This window comes from Petaurus breviceps, unplaced genomic scaffold, assembly GCF_028583685.1.
Source record: "Petaurus breviceps papuanus isolate PSGF00001 unplaced genomic scaffold, PetGlider_PUasm1.0 166, whole genome shotgun sequence".
In the NCBI taxonomy this organism is placed as follows: Eukaryota; Metazoa; Chordata; class Mammalia; order Diprotodontia; family Petauridae; genus Petaurus; species Petaurus breviceps.
The window spans coordinates 982132-1008700 of NW_027185737.1; the positions used below are offsets into that span (position 1 = coordinate 982132).

The following is a 26569-nucleotide window of genomic DNA, read 5'->3' on the forward strand; positions in this document are numbered from 1 at the left end:
AAGAATTCAAAGTCTCAGGCTTAATTGGAGTTGAAAAAGTTTATTATATGCTTCTACAGAAGCGGGCAAGGATCCTTAGGGGACCTAAGATCCTGAGAGGAACTTGTGACTTCAGTGCATAGGTAGTTTAGATGAGATTTGGGTCAGACCAGAGGAGAATTGAGGCAAGAACAAAGGAGTAGATTTGGGCCAGATGGGAGGAGACATGAGTAGATTAAGCAAGAACAAAGGAATCACAAGTTGTTGCCTAGGCAGAGTTCGAATAGGGGGAAGGGGCAGAGTGAGGCAGGGAAAGGGATTTTATAGACAAATTGCCATTACAATTTTACAATACAAATTGCAGTTACAATTGTACAAACTGGTTTTACAGTTTGATGTTACAGACTGATGTTGCGAATTGGTTTTACAAAGATCCTAAGCACCCCAGGTTAGAACCCAGGTACCCCATCAGTACAGAGTTAAAAAGCTGGTGTTTGCTGAGATCACTTCCTGTGCTTCTTTCAGCAGCCTGGCCAAGAGCTCTCCCTTTAAGGAATGGGAGGGGGTTTAAGAAGAGAGAGGGAGCAAGAGAGCCTGAGGGATAGGAGACACAGAATGGGAAAGTGTTGAATGGAGTAAAAAGACATTTTTTGCCACAGTGAATTTAGTCCTGGGTTAACACTCTTCCTGCAGCTTCACTTCCTCTCGGGGTTCCCCACCCCACCACTGGCTGGAGAAAAGAGTAGAAGTAGGGGAGGGTGCATACAGTTTTATGAGCGCGACAAGCCAGGTACTAGGTCAGCGGCAGCCTGGCTCCAAGATTGATTCTCTGCTCTGTGTGCCTCTCTTAAGGTAAGCTTCCTGAAGGAAGAGAGCGGGTAAGCGCGCCCATCCACCCTCTTCTTAACCTCAGGCGGGCTGGGGAGAATCACTGCCGGGGAGAGATTCGAGGGTGTGGGAAGCACACTACCGATCAGGGGAAGGAATGAGCACCCCTTTAGCAACGCAGGTGATACTGATGGGGGGACACGGGATCCCGATAGGTTCAGCAGATATTCTGATCTTATCGAAGACCAGAAAACCTGCAATATCGTCTGGAAAGAATTCAAGGTCTCAGGCGTAATTGGAGTGAGAGTTGTAGAAGTTTATTGTTACGCTTCCATGAGAAGCGGGCAAGAGTCCTTTAGGGGACCTGCGAGTGAGAGGGGTACATGCTTTTACTTTTAAAGGGTAAGGCTGCCATTGTCAGGGCTGGCCTGACAGGAGGGGCCTCAATGCATAGACAAAGGTCAGAGCTGACCAAGAGGAGCATGTGAATAGATAGTTTAGATAAGATTTGGGCCAGACTGGAGGAGACATGAGGAATTAAGTAAGAACAAAGGAATCCCAAGGTGTTGCCTAGGCCTAGTGGGGATAGGGGGAAGGGGCAGAGTCGGAGGTTGGGAAAGGAATTTTACAGATAACAATTTTACAATACAAATTGCAGTTACAATTTCACAGACTGGTTTCACAAGTTGGTTTCACAAATTGACCTAGACGCCAGGTACCCCATCAATACGATAGCTGAGCAGGTGTCTTCCACCTGAAATCTGGTTCCTCCCCTCTTTGGAAGTATCTGTAGGAGCTTCGTTGGTGCTTCCGAAGGTGAATAGATGGGGGAGGAGGGGAGGGGGGAGAGTGGGGGTAGAAGGAAAGATCATGGACGAATTTTTCAAGGAAGAAACTTGATTTTGTAATTCACTCTATCCAACTTTTCGGAGGAAAGAGCGCGTCAAGGATGTAGACTTCTACTATGTAGCCCTTGTTCCTTTCCAGGCCATGGACCTTTCTTTCCCCTACACCCACTCCTGCCCTCTTTCCCACTTACCCGTGTTTCCCCGATAATAAGACCTATCCCGAAAATAAGCTCTCCCCCGAAAATAAGCCCTGTTGAGATTGCTACTGTAGTGAAGGTGATCCCCTGAGCTACATGCTACATTACGGTACCCTCTGTATGCACTGTCCCCCCCCCCAAACTCACGCTGCGCTTCGAGTTGCATCCAATCAGAGCTGCAGCAGTGAGCGCGTCATCCTGTTCTTCCCCAGTGATTTGCTTATTGAATAAAGGTACATTTTTTTGTTCATATTTACCTGTTTATTAAAATTGCTGTCAATGTTCATTAAAATAAGCCCTCCCCTGAAAATAAGCCCTCCGGTGTTTTTCTGTCCAAAAAAATAATAAGACAGTGTCTTATCGGGGAAACACGGTATCACCCCCACCCTCACCCCCACCAATCTTAGGTTGTAAACCTGTTACTTCTGTGTTTCTACCAAGAAAACAGTAACCAATCAAGCCTACGGGAAAACAGATTGGACAATAATGATTCGGGAACCTGATAGGTGGGGAGATTCAGCTTTGATTCTTATTAGGCCCAGTAAAGAATAGTCAGGGACCACTGGGGGACTGGAGGGTTATAGCGGAGTAGACTCTGTCCCAGCTGCGCCTCTCCAGCTCGCTTTTGAGGAGCGCACAAAATTCTCATACATCCTGCATATGGGTTTTATGAGAGAATCAAAGGCAGCAATTTCTGGAACAGTTTTCCTCTGATCGGACGTCTCTCTGTCCTACAAAATTCCAGAGTAAAACTGATGGGGTACCTGGGGTCTAGATCAATTTGTGAAACCAACTTGTAAAACCAGTCTGTGACTTTGTAACTGCAATTTGTCCTTTCCCACCCTTGAGATCTGCCCCTTCTCACTATCCCAGGCTCCACTTAGGCAACACCCTCTGACCCCTTTGTTCTTACTTAATCTCTTCATTTCTTCTGGGCCTGGCCCACACCCTCCTTTCTTGCTCCTCTAGGTCAGCTCTGACCTTTGTCTATGCACTGAGGCCCCTCCCGTCTGGTCAGTCCTGACAATGGTAGCCCTACCCTTTAAAGGTAAAAGCATGTACCCCTCTCACTTGCAGGTCCCCTAAAGGACTCTTGCCGGTTTCTCATAGAAGCGAAACAATAAATTTCTACAACTCTCACTCCAATTAAGCCTGAGACCTTGAATTCTTTCTAGACAATATTGCAGGTTTTCTGGTCTTAGATAAGATCAGAATTCCTGCTGAACCTATTGGGATCCCCTCCCCCATCAAAACCGTTTGCAGAATAGATTCTTTCCAGCCTGCTCTTCCAGTCTTGTTTTGGTGTGACTTCTGGTGACTCCTCTCCAATGGGAGAGTTAGAAAGTGGAGAATTTGGCTCTATTTTCTCAGTGATAATTCTGACCCATATGAATTATTGAAAAATAAAAAAAAGACCTTTCCTCAAATAATTAATAAACATTGATTAAGCACCTACTATGTGCCAGCCACTAAATTAAGTACTGGGAATACAAAAAGGAGGGAAAGACATCCCTGCCCTCAAGAAGCTTACATTCTAATGGGGGAGTCAACATGCAAACAAATAAATAGGAAGCAAACTATATACAGGATAAATAGAAAAGAATTAACGGAAGGAAAGATTAAGAGGTGTATCTGGTGTCTAATTTTCTTCTGGATGAGGAAGAACTGGTCACATGAAAGCATGCTGCTGGATTTGGAAGGCAGGCCTTCAGTTCAAATTCAGCCTCAACATGAATAATCTGTGTGATTTGGGACAAGTCACTTAAATTCCTGTAAGCCTCGGTTTTCTCATGTGAAAAAAAGATCATTAGACTAGGTGGACTTGAAGGTCCTTTTCCCTTAGCAACTAGGTTGTATAATAGATTCAGCAAGTGACCTGGAAGTCCAAGAAAGAACCTGAGCTCAAATTCTGCCTGGGACATTTAGCTGTGTGACCCTAGTTGCTTAACCTTTCTCTGCCTCTGTTTCCTCTTCTGTTAAATAGAGATATTAGCACCTACTTGACCTGTTTTTTTGTGAGCATCAAATGAGTTAACATCTATAAAGTGCTTTGCAAAGCTTAAAGTGCTATGTAAATGTTAGCTGTTATTATCATTCCAGCTCTAAATCTATTATCCTGTGACTATGGCAGAGAACTTTTCTTGTCCTTCTCCTCCTACAAGAATTACCAATCTCTGAGACACAGCCTTAAATCCTTGTGGAAACAGGACACCTACCTTCCACACTCAGACCCCATAGTCTTTTCCCCAGGAACATATTTCCCTGACTTCTGTGTGTTTATCTTCTAGATCATGCTACTGTATGTGTTTTCCTGCTAGACTGTCAGCTTCTTGAGACCCAGAGGGGATAATACTAATAAATAGCTAACATTTATATAACATTTACTATATGCCAGGCATTGTGCTAAGCAATGTACAATTATTATCTCATTTGATCCTCATAACAACCCTGGGAGGTGGGTGCTATTATTATCATCTGCATTTTACAGAGGAGGAAACTGAGGCAAACTTGCCTGAGGTCACAAAGCTATATATATAGTGTCAGAGGCCAGAATCAGTCTTGAACTGTTCATAATATCACTAGTCCTTTTTCTTGGTTGCTGCCCAGCTGGGAGGGAAGTTAGAGGTTGCAGCAGGTGAATCCAGCTAGAAGGGAATTTATAGGCCATCTAGGATGAGGAAACAGAGAAAAGAGTTTAAGTTTTCTTGTTTGTCACCTGTGCTTATTCCATGTGCCCAGACTTGGAGGCATAATGCCTGGGTTCAAATCCTAGCTCAGCCACTTCCTATTTAATTCATAAAGTGAATGATTCAATTCCTAAGATCATATATACAGAGCTAGAAGAGATGTCAGAGGTCATCTAGTCCAACCCTCTCATTCTACAGATAAAACTGACACTCAGGGAGATAAATGATCTACCCAAGGTCATGCAACTTGTAAGCATCAAATTTAGAATTTGAACACAGATCCTATGACTTCCAGAACCAGTGAAGTGATTGGAACTTACAAGCTTTATGATTTTAGATATGTCACAATCTCTAGTATAAGACTTAAGTTTCCATCTCTGTTATCTGTTGGAAGTCCTGACAGCCTCATTGACAGAGTTATTGTAAGTAGGGTGTTTTGCAAACCTTAAAATGCTATAGAAGTGTGAATCATTATTATTATTATCACTATTGCATTTTACCTGTAAAGGGCAGCTAGGTGGCAAAGTAGAGTGCTGGATCTGGAGTCAGGAAGACCCGAGTTCAAATCTGGCCTCATACATTTTGCTAGCTGTGTGATCCTGGTCATGTCCCTTGACTCTGCCACAGTTTCCTCATATGTAAAATTAGCTGGAGAAGGAAATGGCAAACCACTCCAGTATCTTTGCCAAGAAAAGCTCAAATAGGGTCATGAAAAGTCAGATGTAACTAAACAACAACCCTAGAAGAATACAGTAATGTTCACTTTCTTTCCCCCAAACTGGAAGGGATAAATCAAGTCCAGTTCATGTTTTGGATAATGATATTGAGGATAATTACATTTAAGCATGGTGCCACAATTTAAGAAACAAGAGACATAAGCAGCCCTTAGATTGAGGGGACAAGCAGATAGTGATAGTGGTAGGTTTTCTGAGGGAAAGGCCACCTAAAAACCGTCCATAATGGATTCCATTCAAATGACTCTCTGAAGTCCCCTGAATCCATAAATTGGTGAGACATTGGCATGATAGAAAGAACCCTACATATGGAGAAAGTAGAATTAGATTCTACTCCTGCCTCTGACATATACCTCTGTGACCTTAGGTAAGTCACCTCCCTGGGACTCAGTTTCCCTTATAACTGGTGGTTGGACTAGATGGTATCCAAATTCATGGTTCTGGGAGCTAGTTTAAGAACTTATAGTTGAGGGGCAGCTAGGTGGTGCAGTGAATAGAACACTGGCCCTGGAGTCAGGAGGACCTGAGTTCAAATCCAGCCTCAGACACTTGAGATATTTACTAGCAAGTCACTTAACCCCAATTTCCTTGCCTTTCCCCCCTCCAGAAAAAAAAAAAACAACCTTATAGTTGCCAGATGTTACTTATAGTTGCTCCTGGAGTCAAAGGACCTAGATTCGGATCTCACATCTGGTTTTCTCAGGGAGTATTAATTGTTCTCTCTCTGAAGAAAAAAAGGGGATTCCTAAAAGTTTGTAAAATGACTGAAGCTAATTCTATATCCTACCTGAAATAGGTCCAAGGACCTCAGGTTTTTGAGAATCTCCTTTTCCCTCACTCCCTATCTGGGAATAGCCCTTAGAATTGTCATAAAAGACCTAGTTATCCCCTTCTGGAATTTGGGACCTTAAGGTACTCCCAAGCAGGTCCCTCTCTGTCTTTTTTCTCTATATTACTGACATGAGAGGACTGGACTGAGAATCAAAAGAAATGTATTTCCCCTCTCTCCTGAACCCACCAGCTCAAGTTTCTTTGGGATGCTCTATTTTCCTCATCTATAAAGCCACAAAAATTTTCTTTGTCCCTTACCCACTGTGGTAGGGATGATTTACATCAGAATGAGAGCACCTGAAAGGTGCTTTTTGAGTCCCTTGATAGAAAAGTGTCTTTAGAAATAGCAGGTAATTCAGAATTTGAAAAGAGGAATGTTCAAATTGTTTTTACATATAATTGGGAGGAAAATAAAATGTTAAATAAAAAAAGAAAAGGTAGGTATTTTTGGTTGCTTTAAGGGAATCAGAGCTAAAAACATTATAAAAATGAAAAGCATTTCGTGTTGACTGGTTCTTGCAAATAAGCCTCTTCCATGGTGTCAATGGAAAGGTGTTATTGCTAGGTGACAGTATTGTAGAAGCTGAACTTTACTGTAACTTCCTAGACTCCCTGCTTTATAGCTGTTATTCATCCATCCCACCTGCTTCTGTTGGATGAGCCTCAGGGATTCTGTGGAAGGCAGCTTGACTCACTTGTAATCTGTTTCAAAAACCTTTCATTCACACCACATGCCTCAGCTGGCCTTGGCCCCCTAAGGAACAGTCTCTAAGCAGAGTTCCTCTAAGCAGAAAAGGATTAACTGGGTTACCTGATCTGGGGCAGAACAAAGACTGTCATGAAGACATTTGGTAGAGAAAAGCACCCCATGGTGTCTGGGTGTATGTCAAGACATCTTGCCTAGACAGAAAGAGAGCATGCTGGGGAATTTAGTTCCAAGAGTTAGTGAGTATTTTGATGGTTTTGTGTCACCTTCACCATTCTCTTGAAATTTAGAAAGTGAAATTAACAAGTGATAAAGAATAATTCAAGCTAGCTAAGCTCTCTTCTTTTTAATGTAGGTGACTCAAAAAAAATTAACCTTCTTGTTTGGGGCTGGCTACTTGAAAACAACAGCACTGGACTGAAAGTCAGGAATACAGTGTTCTGGGTCCTGTTTCTGACACTCACTGTGTAACTTCAGGTAAGTCACTGCAACTCTCTGGGTTTCAAAAAATGTTTGGAGTTTTGAAACAAATGACCTCCAAGATTCTATCTCTTTGTTTGTATGCAAGGAAAACTGAGCAAACAAAAGGGGAAGAAAAAATCAATGAAATTTTGTAGCCAGGCTGGATTCCCTGAGAGATTGTTTTGTTTTCCCAGCTCTGATTCCAGTTCTGAGAAAGTAATGTTTTGTTTGTGTCTCTTGTCATCCTGCCCATTCCAGTTGGTCCTAGTCAGTCCCAGTCCTTCAAGGTAGAGATTGCTTTGAAGTCACAATGTTGAGATTGTTTGGGGGTGAAGAAAGTGGTTTTGCTGGCTGTGATCATTACTCTAGCATTCTCTGGAAGTCCAAACCTAAAGGATCAGGCTCCAGATGCCAGCAGTTTAATAATTCTAATAATAATTGTTAAGAGGCTGCCTGGCATGGTTGATAAAGAGCTGCCCTCTCCTCTGATACACCCGAACCTATGAGATTGCTTTGGTGCTCCAGGCAACTCTCAAGGAAGGAAAGTCACAAAGGAGATTTTATTTTGTGTGATACTGGGTCAGTTGCCTTTTAGTGCCCTAGGCAACTCTAAAAAGAAAAGTCACAAAGCAGATATTGATCTGCATTAGTAAAAGGAGTTTCTGCACCCGGAGTTCTCTATGCTCTATCTTAGGGCCAGTCTGAAAGAAAAAAAAAAGAGCCCAAAACAAGACCCAACAACAAAACCAAGCCATTTATACTTTGTATTCTTGGAGGCAGTTTAATGCAGTGGAAAGATCACTAAATTTCAAGTCATAGGCTCCATCTAACTCCAGGTTGGACTAGGTGACTTCCGAGTCCCTTCTGGTACTAATTCTATGATTCTATGTATAGTACCGAGACTTTTCTATAATGCCATTCAGAAGCATCATGTAGAAGATCTCACTTGCCAAACTGCAAAATCAAGATTGTTCCCAAAGTGAGCAAGCAGAGGCCAATGTAGGAAAAGGGAATTTCTACAGTGTTGTAAAACTGGTGATGGATGCATAACCAAACCCTTTGAAACTCACTGACCCATCATGGTACCACCTGAGCAACAGGACACATGGGAGCCAGTTTTCTCAAGCCAAGTGACTATTGGCAACAGGAAGAGAGATCCTCAAGTTCAGTAACAGATAGAACCTTCGGTACTGGTCCATCCTCCAGCCCCTTTGCAGCCCTCTTTACTTTTTTTTTTTTTTAAAGCAATTGGGGTTAAGTAACTTGCTCAAGGTTACACGGCCAGTTATTTCTGGGTGTGGTGCTAAGTATTTGAGCCCAGATTTGATCCCCAGGTCATCCTGACACTGGAGCCGGTGCTCTTACTCGCTGAGCCACCTGGCCCCCCTCTTTACTTCTTAAGGTTCCTCTCATACATCCTGATACTCTTCCTCATTCTCTCACCTGAACCCAGTCTTTTCTGAGATGGATAGAGTCAGAGACTTGGAGTCAGGAAGACCTGAGTTCCAATCCTGTCTTAGTGACTATAAGCTATGTGCCCATGAGCAAATCATTTAACTTCAGTTTCCTCAACGGTATGTCAAATGTCAATAATAAAAGTACCTGTCTCCCAAGGTTGTTGTATCACATGAGTTAGCATATGGCTTTACAAACCTCAAACCACTATGTAAATGCTATCATTAATGCTGTTATTATTCCTTGTCCCCATATTCCTATGACCCAGAGAAATTTGGATAAATCCCAGAAATAAGGAAAAGAGCTTTGTAAATCTTAAAACATAGAAATGTGAGCCCTGAGCCCTTAACAGACTCAGAACTGCTAATGGACCTGTTAGCAACAATACTCTTTCCAGACTCTGCATCAAAGTATCTAGCAACTCTTTGGCCTGTTCCCTTGCCTAGGGGCAGAATCTGTTTTTGGAAATAGGATGATGACAGAAAAAAAAAAAAGTGAGACTCTTTCATGAAGAAAAGAGGCCGCATCTTCCTTTCATCTGACTCTCCATCTGAAACCTACCATTTTGCTAAAATTTGATCACATTTAACTTTTCCTTTTTTTCAAGTTTTATTGAATTTTTTATACCACAGTCACTTTTCAGTGACTTTCTCCCAAAATTGAACTTTCCCTTATACCAAATAAATACAGTTAAAGTAAAATAAATCGATATATTGACCACATCTGAAAATGTATGCCTCTCTCAGTAGCTATAGCCTACCATCTCTCTGCTGACAGGCATCCTTCACTGTCAGTCCTCTGAAGTCCCCATTAATCACGGCATTGATCAGAGTCCTGGAGTCATTCAAGTCTTTTACTGTTTTAATTTTTCTGAAGGAGGCCTTCCCTTGTTCCCCATCTCTCCCTACCCCATTAACTTCAGTGCCTTCCCTCTGAGATTATTTTCCATATGTGCTGTCATATGGTTATTTGCATATGTCTCCCCTATTAGAATCTTACCTCCTTGAGGGTAGTGACTGGGTTTTGTTTGTTCTTTGCCTTTCTCTGTATTCCTAGCATTTAGTATGTGGTAGGTGATTAATAAGTGCTTGTTGAGTTTTGATTTCTTGGTCCATAATTAGCTATTATAATGGGAGCTGGGGCTGAGAGTGATTTTACAAGCCTTATAGGCTTTTCTCCAGTCCCATCTTCTCTTCTCTCCCTACCTTTTCTTTGTCTAGATCTTTTACAGGTGTCTTTAAGCTGGTTATACCTTCACTTTCTTCTCTGTGTCCTGGTTTCCAGGGTTCCTTGGTACCTCCTCCCATTGTAGGAGAAAGGAGTATATCATTCACTATGTTGGAGACTGAGGTAGAGAATGGGACATGCGTGAACTGGCAGAAATGTTGCCTTGCACTGGAGACTCTTTCGATTCTGTCTTCAAGCCAGCAAGATTCGGAAGTTACTGGCTGACAAGGTGAGCCACGGAGGGCCACAGAACTGACCAATAAGACCAACAGGTGTTTGCTAGGGAGTATCTGTCCCTATAGCCAAGAGAAAAATGAATCCAATTCCCTGCAATGGTGGGGACAGGCTGGGAAGGGACCAGAGAAGGAGAGCTGAGGAAGAGAGAAATTTATTAAATTTCAGAGCTTTTATCAGAGTCAAACAAACAAGGATTGTGAATAAAAAGTGCAAAACATCAAAACAATTTCCTGTGTTTCACTGTTCTATTTCCTCATCAGGCATGAATGTATCTGGGCATTTTATCTCCAGTTGCCCTTCTCTTCCTTGGCCTCTCCTCATTCCAGGTAGCAATGACTGTCCACTTGTTGTGGACACAGACTTCCCCAAATAACAGAGTCAGAAGGGATCTATCGCAGTAGCTATCTCTTCTAACTCATACATGAAAAGGAATTCCCACAACATGCCTCATGTGGTCATTCAGACTCTGCTTGAAGGACCCCAGTGAAGGGGAACCCACTACCTCAGTGTGGGGAGGAGTGGCTTTCTATCCAGTATGGGATGGAAAGGAGTAGGGAGGCAGTCCCTAGGCCCATTTTCTACCATTCTAGCAACCTGCCTCCAATTGTCTGCTCTGTACTCCCAAGAGATAATTCATGGTAGAGACAGCTGGTGGCACAGTGAATAGAGCCCTGGGCCTAGAGTTAGGAAGACCTGAGTTCAAATGTGCTCTTGGATACTCACAAGCTTATGTGACCCTGGGCAAGTTACTTCTGTTTGCCTCAGTTTCCTCAGCTGTAAAATGGGGATAATAGTATCTACCTCAAAGGGTTGTTGTGAGGATCACATGAGATATTTGTTTAGGTGGGGGGGGAGCACTTAGCATAACACCTGGCACATAATAGGTACTATTTCCTTCCCTTCCCACATTTACAAGTGTTTTTTGCAAACTTAACTATATAAATGTTTTATTTATTTAAAAAGCAATAAGTCGATATATGTTTTCCAGGTCTAGAACTTCTGCCCCATGTACACATCTAAGCCCTCATGTACACATATAACCCCCCCCCTAAAAAAAAACAACTCCAGGGGTTGGGAGATAAAAGAGAGTGAGATAAAGGATTCAGGCAAAATCATATAACAAATTTGAGGAGGGAGAGATCACTCTCACCTGGTAGAGTCAGGAAATGCTTCATGGGGAAGTTAACATCTGAGTTGGGCTTTAGATAAAGGGAGGAAGGTCTCTAACAGGTTGGGATTGGGAACATCTAGAGGCCATTCCATGAAGGGATGATCAGGTGAGGAAGCTCATGAAATGGAGATCTTTCAGTGTAGCTGTGTGCCAAAGTGACCTGGGGTCTACGGCATTTCTAAATTATCACCATGCCTCATTCCCATATTTAAGCTCAATATCCTGAGGTTTAGGGTAATCCAGGGGCATGTTTAAAATTTCCTCATTAATTAGTCTGGAGTCCTCACCCCAGTTTAGTATTTATTTATAATCACTTAATTTTAAGTATTTATGAATAAACAATTTGTGTAATAATATTATTTATTTAATAAACTGGAGACTGCTTTTCCCATAAACAGTTGTTCATATCTTTATGTATGTAAATTGTGATCTCTTAGGATTAATTTAATATTAATGGCAATACATTTTATTAACAGTGTAATCAATAACAAAACAGAAATAATTACTAAAAATATTTTGAAGACAGTAAACATTAGGTTGCTGACACGTATTGGTTGAGAGCATTTTCTAACCTGAGAGTTCCCTACACCAGTGAAATCCCAGATCTAGTCCTATCCTTATCCCAACAATATTTTAACCACGAGATAGGTCACAACCAGGGTCACCAATAGTCATCACCATAGCTGTAGATAACTGCTCCTTCTGAAAATCTAGTTGCACTATTCAATTCATTCAACATATCCCTTATCTCAAAGTAGCTTCTCAAGGATTCTCTTCATGCATTTCACAACATAAAGGTTAAACCAGTTCCATCCAGAAAGTAGACCTCTCCATCTTCTTTTTCCTTACATCCCCTCACTTTTACATCTCTCTAATCAGCTTCATTCATTATAAAATTCACATTCATTCATTATAAAATAAGTTAAAATAATTCTCTCAAGAATTAAATTCTTATTTATTCTCTGTCTTTTCTGTAGCTTCCCTTTTAAAAATCTCTAATAACTCTCCTTTCTCAGTTTCTTAAAAACTTGCCAGCTAGTCCAACTGAGAAGTCCTAAACATTCCAGTTGGCTATTAAAACTACAATAACAACAACTATAGCCTCTATAAGAAAGGCTTTTGAAATTGGGGTTGCAGCTGGAATAGATATGTGAAAGAGATTAATGTGATAAGGCTGAAAAGGTAGGTAGGAGAGAAATTATGGAAGGCCTTGAGTGTCGATCAGGAATCTATAGGCTATGAGGAGCCAATAGGACAGGTGATTTGTCGACTGCATATATCCCCCAGGCTGCTTATTACATAGGCACATAGTAAGGGCTAAATAAACACCATTTGCTGATTTGGTCTCTTGAGGATACAGACTTACTCCCACCCTCTCTCCTGGCTTTTATTGTCTATTGTTGGTGAAGATGCTGCTACTTGGTGGCCTCCAAACACAGACTATGTAGCAAGCACTAAATCTTTGATCCTATAGTCATTTTTGCCATTTGATGCTGAAGTTCAAAGGCTTCTCCTAAAGTAGAAGTTGAATAATAATTAGAGTTTTTAATAATAAAGTAGAAGGTCAGCTAATAGGCCCCTGAAAAAAAAAATAAAGGCAGATGGACTTAAATGCTTTCTAATCCAATAGACCCTTTAGTTGTCTGGGGAAACCTATGGACCCCTTCTCAGAGTAATGTTTTAAAATGTAGAAATCAAATACATAGGATTACAAATGAATGCTTTGGTCAGCCTTGCCAAAGGGGGCATATAAGTCTTCAGAATTAAAATTACTTCTCACTTATAAATCACAGTAGAAATAAAAGAAAGAAAAAAAAACCCAAATCTTTGTGGAAAAAGGGGGAAGTTAACTACTAATTCTCTCTATGAAATAGCAAGTATCTTTGTTTGAATGCTGTGCTCTAAATCAGAGGTTCTTAACCTGGGATTGAAAGACCCAGTCTTATGGATAAATTTCGAGGGTTCTGTGAATAGAGATAATAAAAAAACCCAACAACTCTACATCTTTATTTTCATTATAACTGGTTTCATTTGTAATGACCCAAAAATGAATCCTTGCTCTAAATTAATCCAGGAAAGAGATCTATAGATATCTCCAAATTTTAAAATCTCAGTCTAACATTTTATGGGATGCACAAACAAATGACTGTCCTGGGTGATGTACCCCATAATTTGTTCTGAAAGAAAAAAAAATAAGGCTAAGGAAGGAAGGCAACACATGACAGGGAAATAGTGTACAAGTTAAGACTAGGACCTAAGTTAGAGTCACCCAGAGTCCACCAAAGATTCTTTTGGATCCCCCCAAAAACTCAGAGGGAGCTAAGAACATATGGGTATAGGGTAGTTTACTGGAATCTAGAAGTGACCATGGGTGGAGAGGGCTAAGGAGGAGACAGATTGTGATGGAATGTTCCTCCCCTCCCCTCTCTCCAGCAGGCAACAGAGTAGAGCCCAGTCCTGAGCAGGAGATGGCAAGGCATTGTGGTTGGTAGAAGAGAGAGTAAAGTGCTGGATTTAGTCAGTTAGCATAGGTTTGAGTCCTGGCTCTCTTACTTAACTTCCTGTGTGGTCACATATGGCGAGCAAATCTCCTGACTTTTCTGAGCTTTAGTCTCCTCATCTGTAGAGTGAAAGGAGTTAGACTTGATGGCCTTTGATTGATAATCCCATATGGTAACTGAGAAGCTATCTGGTATTGTGAAAATCTTTTCAAGTTGTGCTGAATTCCATAGGTGCATTTTGGAGTAAGATGTGATGGAAAATACTGTGAGCATCAAGGCGACTGACCTAGAAGTTCCTGAGTCCTCTTCAAAAGTCCTTCATTTAAAGTCTCATTTCCTAGTGTGTCATTAGACCAGCTCTTCAGACTTAATGTTTCAGGCCCACCCCAGGCTAAACCATCCTTAATACCTAATTAATGAGAGATTGTTCCAGGAGTTAGTGTAACGTTCCCTATTGATCTTTGGAAACAGATTCAGACCTCCCTCCAAGCTTTAGGGATTAATCCCTGCTTTTCCTTTTAGGATTAGTCAATCATTAGCAATATAAATCTGTTTTGAAACTTTTATTCTCCCTCTCAACAAATCCTTCTTTTAGACCCTTTCTAGAAGAGGCCCCAGCTACCTTCAAATATACACACACACACACACACACACACACACACACACACACACACCTTCTTATTTTCTAAGGGGGAAGGGGGAAACAAGAGTAAGTATTGTGTTACTATGGTAACAGAAGGCCCTATCATTCACCTGATGGCTTTTCTGGCTGACAAGCCTGCTAGAGGTTTTTTTTTAATGTTCATTGGTTCCCATGAAACCATCTCAAGCTGTGATCTAATACCTCCCAGGAACTTCTGAAAACTTTGAACTAATCAGCCAGTGTTAGAAACAGATAAATCTACCCTAGTTCCCAAAGTGGCAGTGAATTTGGAGGCAGGTTCCAGGGTTCTAATCCTGGCTTCACCTCTTTGGGCCTCAGTTTCTTCATTTCTAAAATGTGGTGGTTGGATTGTATTACCTTTCAAGTGTTTTCAAGTTCTACATCTATAATCATAAGATTTCTGAATAGTAAAGGCAGGTAGATGAAATAAGTATTGTAAAAAGAACATGGCTACCATATATCCTCCTCCAGTGGCAACTTGTGTTTTAATAATGTTGGGATAGTGAAAGATTAATATCATTAATATGAGGAGTTGTGAAGGGGATCCTGCAGTGAAAGACCTGCATTTTTTCTTTTTGCAAGTAGGTCTGTGTGAGGAGAACTATTCAAATTTCCAAGATTTCCGGTTTCTAACTGCTGCCACCCAGATCAGAGGATCCATAGAGTCAGAAGGGATCTTAGGGACCACTGAATCCCTCACCACCCCACTTTACAGATTAGGAAACTGAGACCCCAGAGACTTTATATATCTTATCCAAGGTCAAATAGGTGGCAAAGCCAGGTTTGAACTGAAGTCTTCTTACTCCAAATCCACCCCATTGCTTCCTGCTTCCTTTAGTCCTTCTGTGAACCAGGACTGTGAACCAGACAGGACTGCTCCTCCTCCCTCTACCTCAAGGAATATATCCATAGTTGTTATTGTTCAGTCATATCCAACTCTTGGTGACCCCATTTGGGGTTTCCTTGGCAAAGATACTGGAGTGGTTTGCCATTTCTCCACCTTATTTTACAGATGAGGAAACTGAGGCAAAATGGTAATCCATGTCATTGGTATGGATTCATGGCTTTGTTCAGCAAGAGCTACAATTTCTCTGCCTCTTTCTGAAAGGCCTAGTGTAAACTTTGCCACTAGTACTATCTTGTATGCTGTAAAGTCTGAGGGGCAGAGAAATTGCCCATTGAAAGTTCTGAATTCTGTATTTGTCTCAATTTTCACTCATTGTGAGAATTTAGGTCACTTAGATACCTTCTCTGTACCTTAATTTTTCTATATGGAAGATAGGGCTTGTATTATTTACCTTCCATATCCTATATGTGGTCATATACATATGTATATGGAATATCATCTATATATAGTATAAATAAAGCTTACATTTATATGGCAAATTGCTGTTTACAAAGTACCTTGCCTATATCATCTTGAGTATCACAGCAATTCAATGAGGCAGGTCATACAAATATTATTACTTCCATTTCACAAATGAGGAACTTGAGGCTTAAAAAATGGCAAATACAAAACTTTCCCAAAGCCTCATAGATGGCCAAGGGATAGAGCTAGATTTTGAAACAAGACCTCCTTGCTCCAAATCCAGTGATAAACTCCCTCAGCAAATATTGAATTCTTCCCTCATTGGAAATTGAATTACCATGTTGTAGATGGGATTCTTTTGGGGGCATTGCTTAGACTGGATACTGAGAATTTCCAGCCCTGAAATTCTGTGGTTCTGTGAAATACTTTGCTATGATTCTGGAGCCTAGTAGCATGTTGCTAGAAGAAAAAAACAGTGGTATATAGTAAGGAGAACAAAAGTTCATGTTTCTTTGCATATCAATTTATTAAACAATTTATGCTAATTGCATAATAAATCAAGACCAGGCCTACTCAGATTGGCACTGGATCCCAAATACAGGGGGAGACAGATTTTTATGTATTAAAAACAATCTAATAAAACCAATTAATTAAAAGAAAACAATTCACCAGGATACAAAATTAGGTAATCTGATTTCTAATTGGAAGAAAGATTAGGTAGGGACTTTCCCATTTGGGAGGGGGAGAGCAAACAGGCACAATTCTCTGACATCAGAAAAAGAGGTATCCCACTCCCCTCAAATGTCTGTATTCAGTCAAAGGAACATTAAAACAATAACTGATTAACCAGTGTGGGGCCATTTTTCAGATAAGACATATATGTTGCTCGAGATGTTCTGATAAAAATTCCTTGCATCAGTCTTTGAATCTGACTGGGTTTCTGGTCAGCATAACCTACATCCTTAGTTAAGTGTCTTTTAGCAACAGATAGAGGTGGTCCAGCTCCCCAGCCATACTGGGCTAGGTTCAAACAATGCAACAAAGCCCTCTCACAATGACCATAGTTGAATAAAGTTTTCTCACAGGCCAGAAACTGGACTAGATCCATAACCGAATAGAAAGGGAGCTCAGCTAGATTCAGAATTGAGTCACAAGATGAAGTCAGTGGGGTTTACTCAATTCCCACCACCGTTTCCTGTTCTTATCTCCTCAATTACCTCACTTGGTTCCAGTTTGCCATTCTAACCTTAGAAGAGCTTTCATTGCCCTCCCATGATTTGGCTTATCTAATAGAACTTTGGCTAGGCTCCCCCTAACCCACAGTGGTCTGGATTAAAAGGAGAGCTAAGGACACTTTCCCTAGGAACTTTTATGTAGGGTAAGACAGACTAGATCAGGGATGGCTAGCACTTTTCCCTGAGGGGAATAGGTGTTCCATGATGTAAGCATGAAGAGAATTGTGTCAATCCTCTGAGCAAAAAGAAATAACATTTCTTTTGAAAACCTTAAGATAACATAAGGAAAAAAAATGTGATATGGTAGAAAAAACCTTGAGCTGGAAATCAGAAAACCTGTAATTTAATTCTGGTCTTCCACTAACTTGCTGACTGACCTTGGTCAAGTTCTTTAGTCTTTCTAGGTCTGTTTCCATATCTGTAAAATGAGGAAGTTAAATTCATTTTTTATCTCTAAGGTCCCTACAAGCCTAAAATCCCATGATGCTAAATATGTGCTAACTTTAAGTCTCAACTGACCACATTCAGTAGACAGATCAAAATGGCAGTTCCCTCACCAGCAACATATTCCAACTGTTGGCTCCTTCATGTTGTCTAATTGTCCACTGGATCTAGATGGAAGAAAATACTGAGCTGTTCCCACAGGTTCTATTATTATCTTTCTGACCTGCTCTGTGTCTTGGTTTCTCTACTTAAATAATGGAAAGAATCACTCATTCCACCAGATGTGATTAGGCACCAAAAGTGTTCTTGCTCATAGGTAGTTCATGCTCTCTATTATTCTTGGAGCTACAGCAGAGTATAGGAATTGGCAGATTCTCCTCAAGGAGAGCATGAACTCACAAAGCTACTTCAACTCAGGAGCTTGTGGGAAATTTGCCAGGAACCTCAAGGTCTCCTGATTATTTTTCTTCACATTATTAATTTTAAAAAATGCTCATAGTCATATCAGCTTGTAATGTTATCTCCTGATAGCTACATAGCCTGAAGGTCAAGATCTTCACAGAATAGGATAACAATTTTACTAGATGCCAAAGAGAAAGAAAAGCAGCAGACAGGAGGTGGTGGGAGTCAGTACTGTGTGTTCCATCCTCAACCACACAAGCAGTTAAATTCCCTTGTCAGGAGGATAAGAAAACTGTTGTCCAAAGCCTCAAAACCCTGAGAAAATAGCAACTGGCTGAGATGTGAAGAGGGATGGGGAGGGATATGTAGTTTACCCTGCCTGGTTGTAAAGAGCTTGGCTTAGAAACTCACGTGTGTCTGCTGTTCAGTTGTTTTTCAATCATGTTGTACTCTTTGTGACCCCATTTGTGATTTTCTTGGCAAAGATACTAGAGTGGCTTGCCATTTTCTTCTTCAGCTCATCTTACAGATGGGGAAACTGAGGCTTAAGCCCAGGAACACACAATTAATGAGTGTCTGAGGCTGGATTTGAACTCAGGAAGATGAGCCATCTTGACTTGAGGTCCAGTACTCTTATCCACTGTGCCATCTAGATGCCCCATCTCTTTTTTGTGTTTGTCCATTGCTACAAATGGGGAACCAGTGGCTATAGTAAGTGACCATGTTTTTAGTGCTAGTACAAATAGCAGATATCTGTGGGCTTTTTTCTAACCCGATGCCACATTAGTTAGCATTGTTTTCTCTTCCCTCCCTCCACTGATACCCACAAGCCTAATATAAAAGGATACTGTTTCTGGTTTTTTCCATCATATAAATCAGAGATAGCCAGCTCTCATTCTGAATAAAACTTTTAAGAGCATTCATGTGAAGCAAGTGAAGCAAGCACGAAGAGGAATATTGTTAATACTGTGTTTGAGTCTTCCTACAATCTTTGAAACATCCATGTGATGTGATGGAAAGAATACTGGGTCAGGGATCAAAAACCAGAAAAGATCTTCCTGGATCCTTCCAAAGGCCAGTCTAAAATCTGATCTAGTCCTTTCAGTAGACCTGAACCAGGAATGGATTGAAAAGTATAGCCCAGTTCTAGGTCACTCTTGATTATGATGGTACTCTATCGCCAAAGAGGCTTTAGGGTCCGTTTCATAAAAGATTCAGGGATATGCTTCAATTTGAAGACATTTGAGCCCATCCTGATCCCTGAATTAGTCCCAGAACAAACTCAATTTCTCAGGCTAAAACAAAAGAAGAAACACACAACATGACAGTAGAAATAATGGTGGATTCAGAACCAAAAGATCTCAGTTCTGGTCCTGGCTTGGTTGGAAAAGTCATTATATCTCTGGTTTTCTCATGTCTAAAATAAGGTCCTTGCATTAAATGACCTCAAAGATTCATTCCAGCTCTATAATCCTGTGATTCTTTTGTAACCTATGTGGGGTGACTATGCTGTGCACTTGTTGACAACCATACCAACCCTCACCCCTCCCTAATTGCTAATTGCTTGTTGCCTTATTAATTTTCAAACTGGTTCTAAGGCAATCAAAGGGTTCTCTTTTAAAATATTTCTTCATAGAAATGTGCAGTCTTTCTCATTAATTAATTAGCTCTGAATACTGACTATAGTTAATAAAAAATAGAGAAACCTCTTTTCCCATATCTTTCAGTATTCCCATATTTTTCAGTATCAAATTCTGGTCTTATAGGATTAAACAAATGTCAGTTTTACTATTAACAGTGTAACAAATAATGCAAGCTATTTAAATATTTCAACAACATATCATCTGTGAGAAAAATCATAGGCAATGTCACCCTTTTCTAACTATAGGCTACAGAAACTGACTTCTACACAAACACTGAAACCACAATTGTAGTATTTGAATCTCAAAAATGACATTTTTGGGGGTGGCTAGGTGGTGCACTGGACCTGGAGTCAGGCGGACCCGAGTTCAAATCCTGCCTCAGACACTTATAAAAAAAAATTAGCTGTTGTGACCTTGGACAAGTCACTTAACACCAACTGCCCTCCAAAAAAATTTTTTTTAATGACATTTTTTTTCAAATGTCTTCTCTGCAGAATGAGTTAAACTAAGTCATCTCAAAATGTTTCTCCACATTCTTTATAGCTGACAAGCTAATCTGGTCTCTTAGTTAAGAAAGAAGTTCTTGACTTAGTCCTTTTTATCTCTGCCTCACAGAGTCTCTGTCCATTCATGGCATTTGACTCTTTCCAGATGACACTTAGATGGACATTCTCCAAGTGTTGAGATTCTATAATCTCTTAAGGAGAGAGTATCCTCTGTTTGAAGAGCTATTGGAGCTTGGGTAACACTGTGAAAAGAACTAAAACTGGAAGGAAAGGACAAATGGGGCCACTTCAAATGTATAATATATACAATAGACAATAACTCCCTGTCTCACATGGTGGGAAGGGCATTTTGGGGAAGTAGGTAAAGGAGAGAACAATACAAGTGTTTGAGAAATACAGTTGTTCAAGGCTAGTATGTAAATATGTTGGGGGGTTTTCTACTTCTTGACTTCTCAATGGTAGGGGGAGAGGCTGACAACAGGAGGGTGAGAATTTGGAACTCAAATTTTTTATAAATGAATGTTTAAAAATTTACATGTAATTGGGGAAATATTTAATAAAATAAAGATTTTTTTTAAAAAAATAGTTGCTATAGGTACTCAGTAATAGCCACAGGGTGCAATGACTGACTTTGATAGACTTGGCCCGTCTCAGCAATGCAAGGACCTAAAATAATGCCCAAGGACTCATGATGGAAAATGCCATCCACATATAGAGAAAAAACTATGGAGTCTGAATGCAAAGTGAAACAAACTATTTTATCTTTTTGTTTTGTTTTATTTTCCTTTCCTGTGGTTCCTCCTATTCATTCTGTTTCTTCTATACAACATGACTAATGTGAAAGTATGTTTAATGGGAATGTGTGTGTAGAGCCTATATATCGGATTGCATGCCATCTTGGAGAGGGAAGAGGGAGGGAGGGGGAGAAAATTTAAAACTTATGGAAGTGAATGTTGAAAACTAAAAACAAATAAATAAACTTAAAAGAAAATAGTTGGGGTGGCGCAGTGAATAGAGCACAGGCCCTGGAGTCAGGAGGGTTGGTCAAGTCAAATTTGGCTTCAGACACTTAACACTAGCCATGTGACCTTGGGCAAGTCACTCACTTAATTGCCCTGCCTTCCCTCCTCCAAAAAGCAAAATAATAATAATAATAACAATAAAAACAATAATAATTGTTATTGGCAAGAGCAATATTTCCAGGAAGAGGCTCAGGGGTATTTCCTTCCCAGTGGTTGTTTAGGGTTCTTACCCTATCTACAACTTTTCTCTGAAAGTATTTAATCCCTCAGTAGTCCACAGTAAGAGAGGGGCTGGCTCAGGTAGAGAGGGACCTTCATAACCCTCCAGTTTCAGCCTATGGGTACAGACTCTGCTCCCTTATCACCGTTCTTCCTGAGAAAATGAGATTTATACTGAGAGGTGTCAGGAGGTGGAGGAATTAAGAAATGCAGAATGATTGACCAGCTCCCTGATTCCTAGGAGATTTCAAAGCCAGGGGTCCAGGCTAGGGGGAAGAAACACACTTGACTGAGTCTTCATAGAAAAGATTAGATCTCCAGAGATGAAGGTGCTAAGGTTGAGGAAATGAGACATGAGCACTGAAGCAGACCAGGACAGCACCACCCAATGGTCAAATGTTCTAGTCTTCAAAACATATTTGTTTTAATAATACTTTCATCTGCAGTTCCAAGAAGCTGTAGTATGCACAGCGTACTGTAAAACTGTCTTGGCAGATGGGCTAAACCATGTGGAGGGTAGCTGACAGGCCACCAACCCTGTTGGTGAGTTAACAGATATCTACCCTAAGCATGTGAAGACTTCTCCCAGTGGAATGGGTGGATGAGAACAATTTATTCCAAAAGCCATGAAGGCAGCTGAAGCAAGTACTGTGGAGCACTGAGAGCTTGATCAGATATCCAAGATGCCAAGGTCCTCCACTGCATCCCAGGCCATTGCCAGTCAGCTTGACTTTTGTCCTGTCACTGGACTCCAATGACACTGAGAGAGTGAAACTGACAACTTGGCACCATTCTGCCTCACTTAAATCTAAATCATGTGAAAGTCAAGACATCTCCCATGATATCACTGATCCCCTTTGAAAACAAAGGATAACCAACAACTTGAAGGATCTTTGCTTTCCTCAGGGTGGGTACCCTCTCCAAAGATGCGGAATGCAACCCCAATAGCTTTGTCCTTATTGTGACCAAGAATATTTATCACTTTGTGCTCAAACCTTTGACAATAAACCTTTCCGTATTTAGCTCAATTAGAGCTCAGATGCAGGCAGAATTGTCTATTGCTAAGTTTGCATATGAAGCCTTTTCAGCTCAGAAGATCTTGCTAGAGTTTGCACTTGGCTTTTGAAAACTCAAGATCATCTCCAGCTAGATGGCACAATGGAGAGAGTGCCAAACCTGAAGTCAGAAAGAACTGAGTTCAAATTCTGCCTCAGATTACCTATGTGACCCAGTTTCCTCATCTGTAAAGTGGAAATAATAACAGCACCTTCCTCCCCCAGTTGTGAGGACAAAATGGGATAATAATAGTAAAGCAGGGGTGGCTAGGTGGCACAGTGAGTAAGAGCACCGGCTCCAGAGTCTGGAGGACCCAGGATTGGTTCTGACCTCAAATACTTAACACCCACACCAAAAAAAAATGGCCTTGTAACCTTGGGCAAGTTACTTAACCCCAATTGCTTAAAAAAAAAATAATAGTAAAGCATTTAGCATAGGACCTGGAACATAATAAGGGCTATGTAAGTGTTAGCTAGTGTTATCATTCTGAGCACCAACTTTTTTTTGGGGGGGGGCAGGGCAGGGGCACATGTTTCAGTGGATAGAGTGCTTGGCCTAGAATCAGGAAGACTCAAGTTTCAACCTCAGACACTTACTAGCTGTGTGACCCTGGGCAAGTCATTTAACCTCTGCCTTAATCTACTGGAGATGAAATGGCAAACCACTCCATTAACTTTGTCAAGAAAACCCAGTTTACAGGGTTGCAAAGAGTTAGACATGACTAAATTTTTATTTTTATTTTTGTTACTATTATTCACTGGAGAAAACCTTAGTGGAAGAATAAAAATAGCCCAATTATATAAAGACTTTTATTGTCATTGTTCAGTCATTCAGATATGTCTGACTCTTTATGACCCCATGGACCACAGCACACCAAGCCTTTCTGTTTCCTCCACTATCTTCTAAAGTTCGTGCAACTTTACATATGTTGTTTCCATGATGCTATCTGTCCATCTTATCTTTTGTTTTCCCCTTTTCCTTTTACCTTCAATCTTTTCCACCATCAGGGTTGGGAATAAAATAAAGATTTAGGGTTCATTAAATAACCTTTCTTGAGACAGACTTGTGAGATAGCTAATACTAGCATCAAAGAAGTTAGACAACTTGCCCATAGTCGCAAGAGTTAATAAATAGTGGAACCAGGCTTCAAACCTAGGGTTTTTTTTTTATTCCAAATCCAGTGCCATGCTGCCTCATCTCATAGGGCTATTTCCTGCATTTGAGAGGTTCTATGCCACTACCCACCCCTTCCCTTTTTCTTTTGGTCATATAGATGGAGGAACTGGAGCAAAGGCTCTTGGAAGCTGAGCACAGAGCAAAAAACGCAGAGACACAGGTAAAGGCTGCTGCAGGAATGAGGGGAGGAGAAAGGTGGGCAGGAATGGCAACAGAGGGCTTCAATCTCTGGCCTTCCTTGGCCCTGCTTTAAGGGACTCCCTTAGGTAAGTATGAGAGAGTGAGAAGTCTCCTTAGAGCCACAGGACAACCGAGTAGTCTAATGTTATCAGACTCTCAAAGGCTCATGGCTAAGGGTGATTGGTCTTTGAGAAAAGAAGTATATGCCTGGAGCATCCCTTCTGTGGGGAGGGTTTTTTGGGGTCAGTGTAAGAGAGAGGAAGAGCAGAGAGGTTGCCTCCCCACAACCCCACTGTGTCCACTGGCACATCATTCCCCATACCACACCCCCCAACCAAATGGTTAATTAAAATAATGTCAATTTCTTCCATTGTAACCTCCTTCAAGGGCATATCTGTTTAATCAGATCTCTTCAGTGCCTAGGTAGGTACTTAATAAATGACGGATTAATCAATTGATTGCCTTAGGCAAGAGCTAATGGAATCCTCCCAAATGGGGATTCCATGCCTGAGACATGAGTTAAAATCCTATCCCACTTTGCCTGTCCCTCTCTCATCTGCCTCCTCCAACCATTCTTTATCCCATGAGAGAGTCACTTTTTTAGGTGGGTGTGATGGAGGAGAAGATCCAACTGGTTAATGTAAAGAGCACTGAGCCTGAAGGCAACCTCCACCAAAAGTACCAGGAGCTGCTGGAGATCATTGGAGACAAAGAAGAGCTCATCAGCCAGCTGCAGGCACAAGTGGAGAAGCAGGTAAAGGGATGACTTGCAGAGGAACCTAGCCTGGGGCTGTGCACAAGCATGAGAGGAAGAAACAGAGCCATCTCCTTGCGCAAGTAGGTTTGACACAGATTGTCAAGGAGCCTGGGTGAACAGAGAACAAGATTTGAGTCACTAGGGGTTCTTAACCTGTGTTCCATAAACTTGCTTGTTTTTTTAAATTGATATCTATAATTCAAAATAATTGATTTTCTTTGTAATCCTACGTATTTATTTCATGCAGTTTAAAATGTTATGAGAAGGGGATCCATTGATTTCACTAGACTGCCTAAGTAGTTCACCACACAAAAAGGTTAAGAACCTCTGTCTTAGCTTCTCCCAGGGCCAAGCCTCTCAGTAATGCAGTGGGGACTCAAGAGAAATCCAGGGTGATTCTCCAGGACTTTCAGTCATACCTATTTATATCAGCATCATAGCAGCCTGCTCCTGAGGATGTCAGTTATAGTAGATAACAGTAATAGTAGAGTAGTGGACTTGGACTCAGAGCCTGAGTGTGAATCCCATGTGGGATTCTTATTAGCTGTGTGGCTTTGGACAAGTCACTTAACCCCTCCAAGTGGCAGTACTTCTCCTTACCAAGGCAAACCCCTTTACGCATACAGATGATCCCATTCTCCCTTTCATGGTCAAGCTTCTTGAGAAGGCTGTCTATAAGCAGTGCCTCCGCTTCCTTTCCTCTCATTTTCTTAACTCTACTTTCTGGTTTCTGACTTCATCATTCAACTAAAACTGCTCTCTCCAAAGTTGCCAGTGATCTCTTAATTTCCAAATCTAATGGCCTTTTCTCAAGTCCTCTTTTCTTGATTCTCTGTAGCCTTTGACACTTTTAATCACTCTATTCTCCTCAATACTTTCTTCTCTCTTGGTTTTCATGATACTGTTCTCTCCTGGTTCTCCTCCTACCTAACAATTCTTTTTTTAGTCTCATTTGTTGGATCTTCATCTGGGTCAAACCAGCTAATTGTGAGTGTGCCCCAAGGCTCTGTCCTAGACTCTCTTCTCTTCTCCATCTATAATATTTCACTTGGTGATCTCATCAGCTATCACAGATTCCACTATCATCACTATGAAGATGGTTCTCAAATTTGTTTGTCTAGCCCTAACCTCTCTCCTGTCCTGTCTTATATCTCTGACCACTTACTGAAGGTCTCAAACTAGATGTCCTCTAAGACATCCTAAACTCAGCAAGTTCAGAACTGAATTGATTATCTTTCTTCCCATGTCTTTCCCTCCTCCTGACTTTCCTATTACTGTTGAAGGTCCTACCATCCTCCCAATCCCCCAGACTCACAGTGAGGTGTTGCCTTCTGCTCCTCACTCTATCTCACCTCTCAATACCAGTTAGTTGCCAATTCCAGCTGCTTTTCCCTTCATGTCATCTTTCATATATGCCCCCTTATTTCCTCTGACACTGTCACCACCCTGGTGTCCTCACCTCATACATACCTCCTCACTCGGGTTCATCCTCCACTCAGCTGCTAAAGTAATCTTTCTAAAGAGTAGGTCAAGGGGCAACTAGGTGGCAGAGCACTGACCCTGGAATCAGGAGGACCTGAGTTCAAATTTGACCTCAGACATCTAAAGTTGTGTGACCCTGGGCAAGTCACTTAACCCCAGTTATTCCCCCCCCCAAAAAGAGGGGGTCTGACCTCATCACCTCCCTACTCAATAAAATCCAGTGGCTCCCTGTTACCAATAGGACCAAATACAAAATCCTCTGTTTGTCTTTTAAAGCCCTTCCTACCTTTCCAGTCTTCTCACACCTTAATCCCATCCAAGTACTCTTTGATCTGGTGACCTTGGCCTCCTTGCCATTCCTTGCAGAAGACATTCAATCTCCAGAATCCAGGCATTTTCAGTGGTTTATTCTCATTTCTAGAATAATTTTTATCCTCATCCCCACTCCTTGACTTCTCTGGCTTCCTTCAAGTCTCAGATTCAAATCCTACTCCCTTTCCCAATCCTACTTAATGCTAGTGTCTTCCTTGAGATTATATCCATTTTTTTCTGTATGTATCATATGTATTGCTGGATCAAAAGGTATGCAGAATTTTAGAGCCCTTTGCTCT

The 26569-nt window shown here is 41.1% G+C and overlaps 1 long non-coding RNA gene across 3 annotated transcripts; it reads left to right on the top strand.

The window, feature by feature from the left end:
- The first annotated feature begins 431 nt into the window (after window positions 1-431).
- LOC138157010 (uncharacterized) lies at window positions 432-26563 on the top strand. Of its 3 annotated transcripts, XR_011167270.1 has the most exons (5): window positions 432-857; window positions 7166-7287; window positions 10012-10183; window positions 23637-23699; window positions 24324-26563. It is a non-coding gene; the product is annotated as an uncharacterized lncRNA (long non-coding RNA). The 3 variants fall into 3 exon arrangements; XR_011167268.1 differs by lacking the exons at window positions 23637-23699; window positions 24324-26563 and having other exon boundaries at window positions 463-857; window positions 10012-10268; XR_011167269.1 differs by lacking the exons at window positions 23637-23699; window positions 24324-26563 and having other exon boundaries at window positions 465-831; window positions 10012-10268.
- The last annotated feature ends 6 nt before the right edge of the window (window positions 26564-26569 follow it).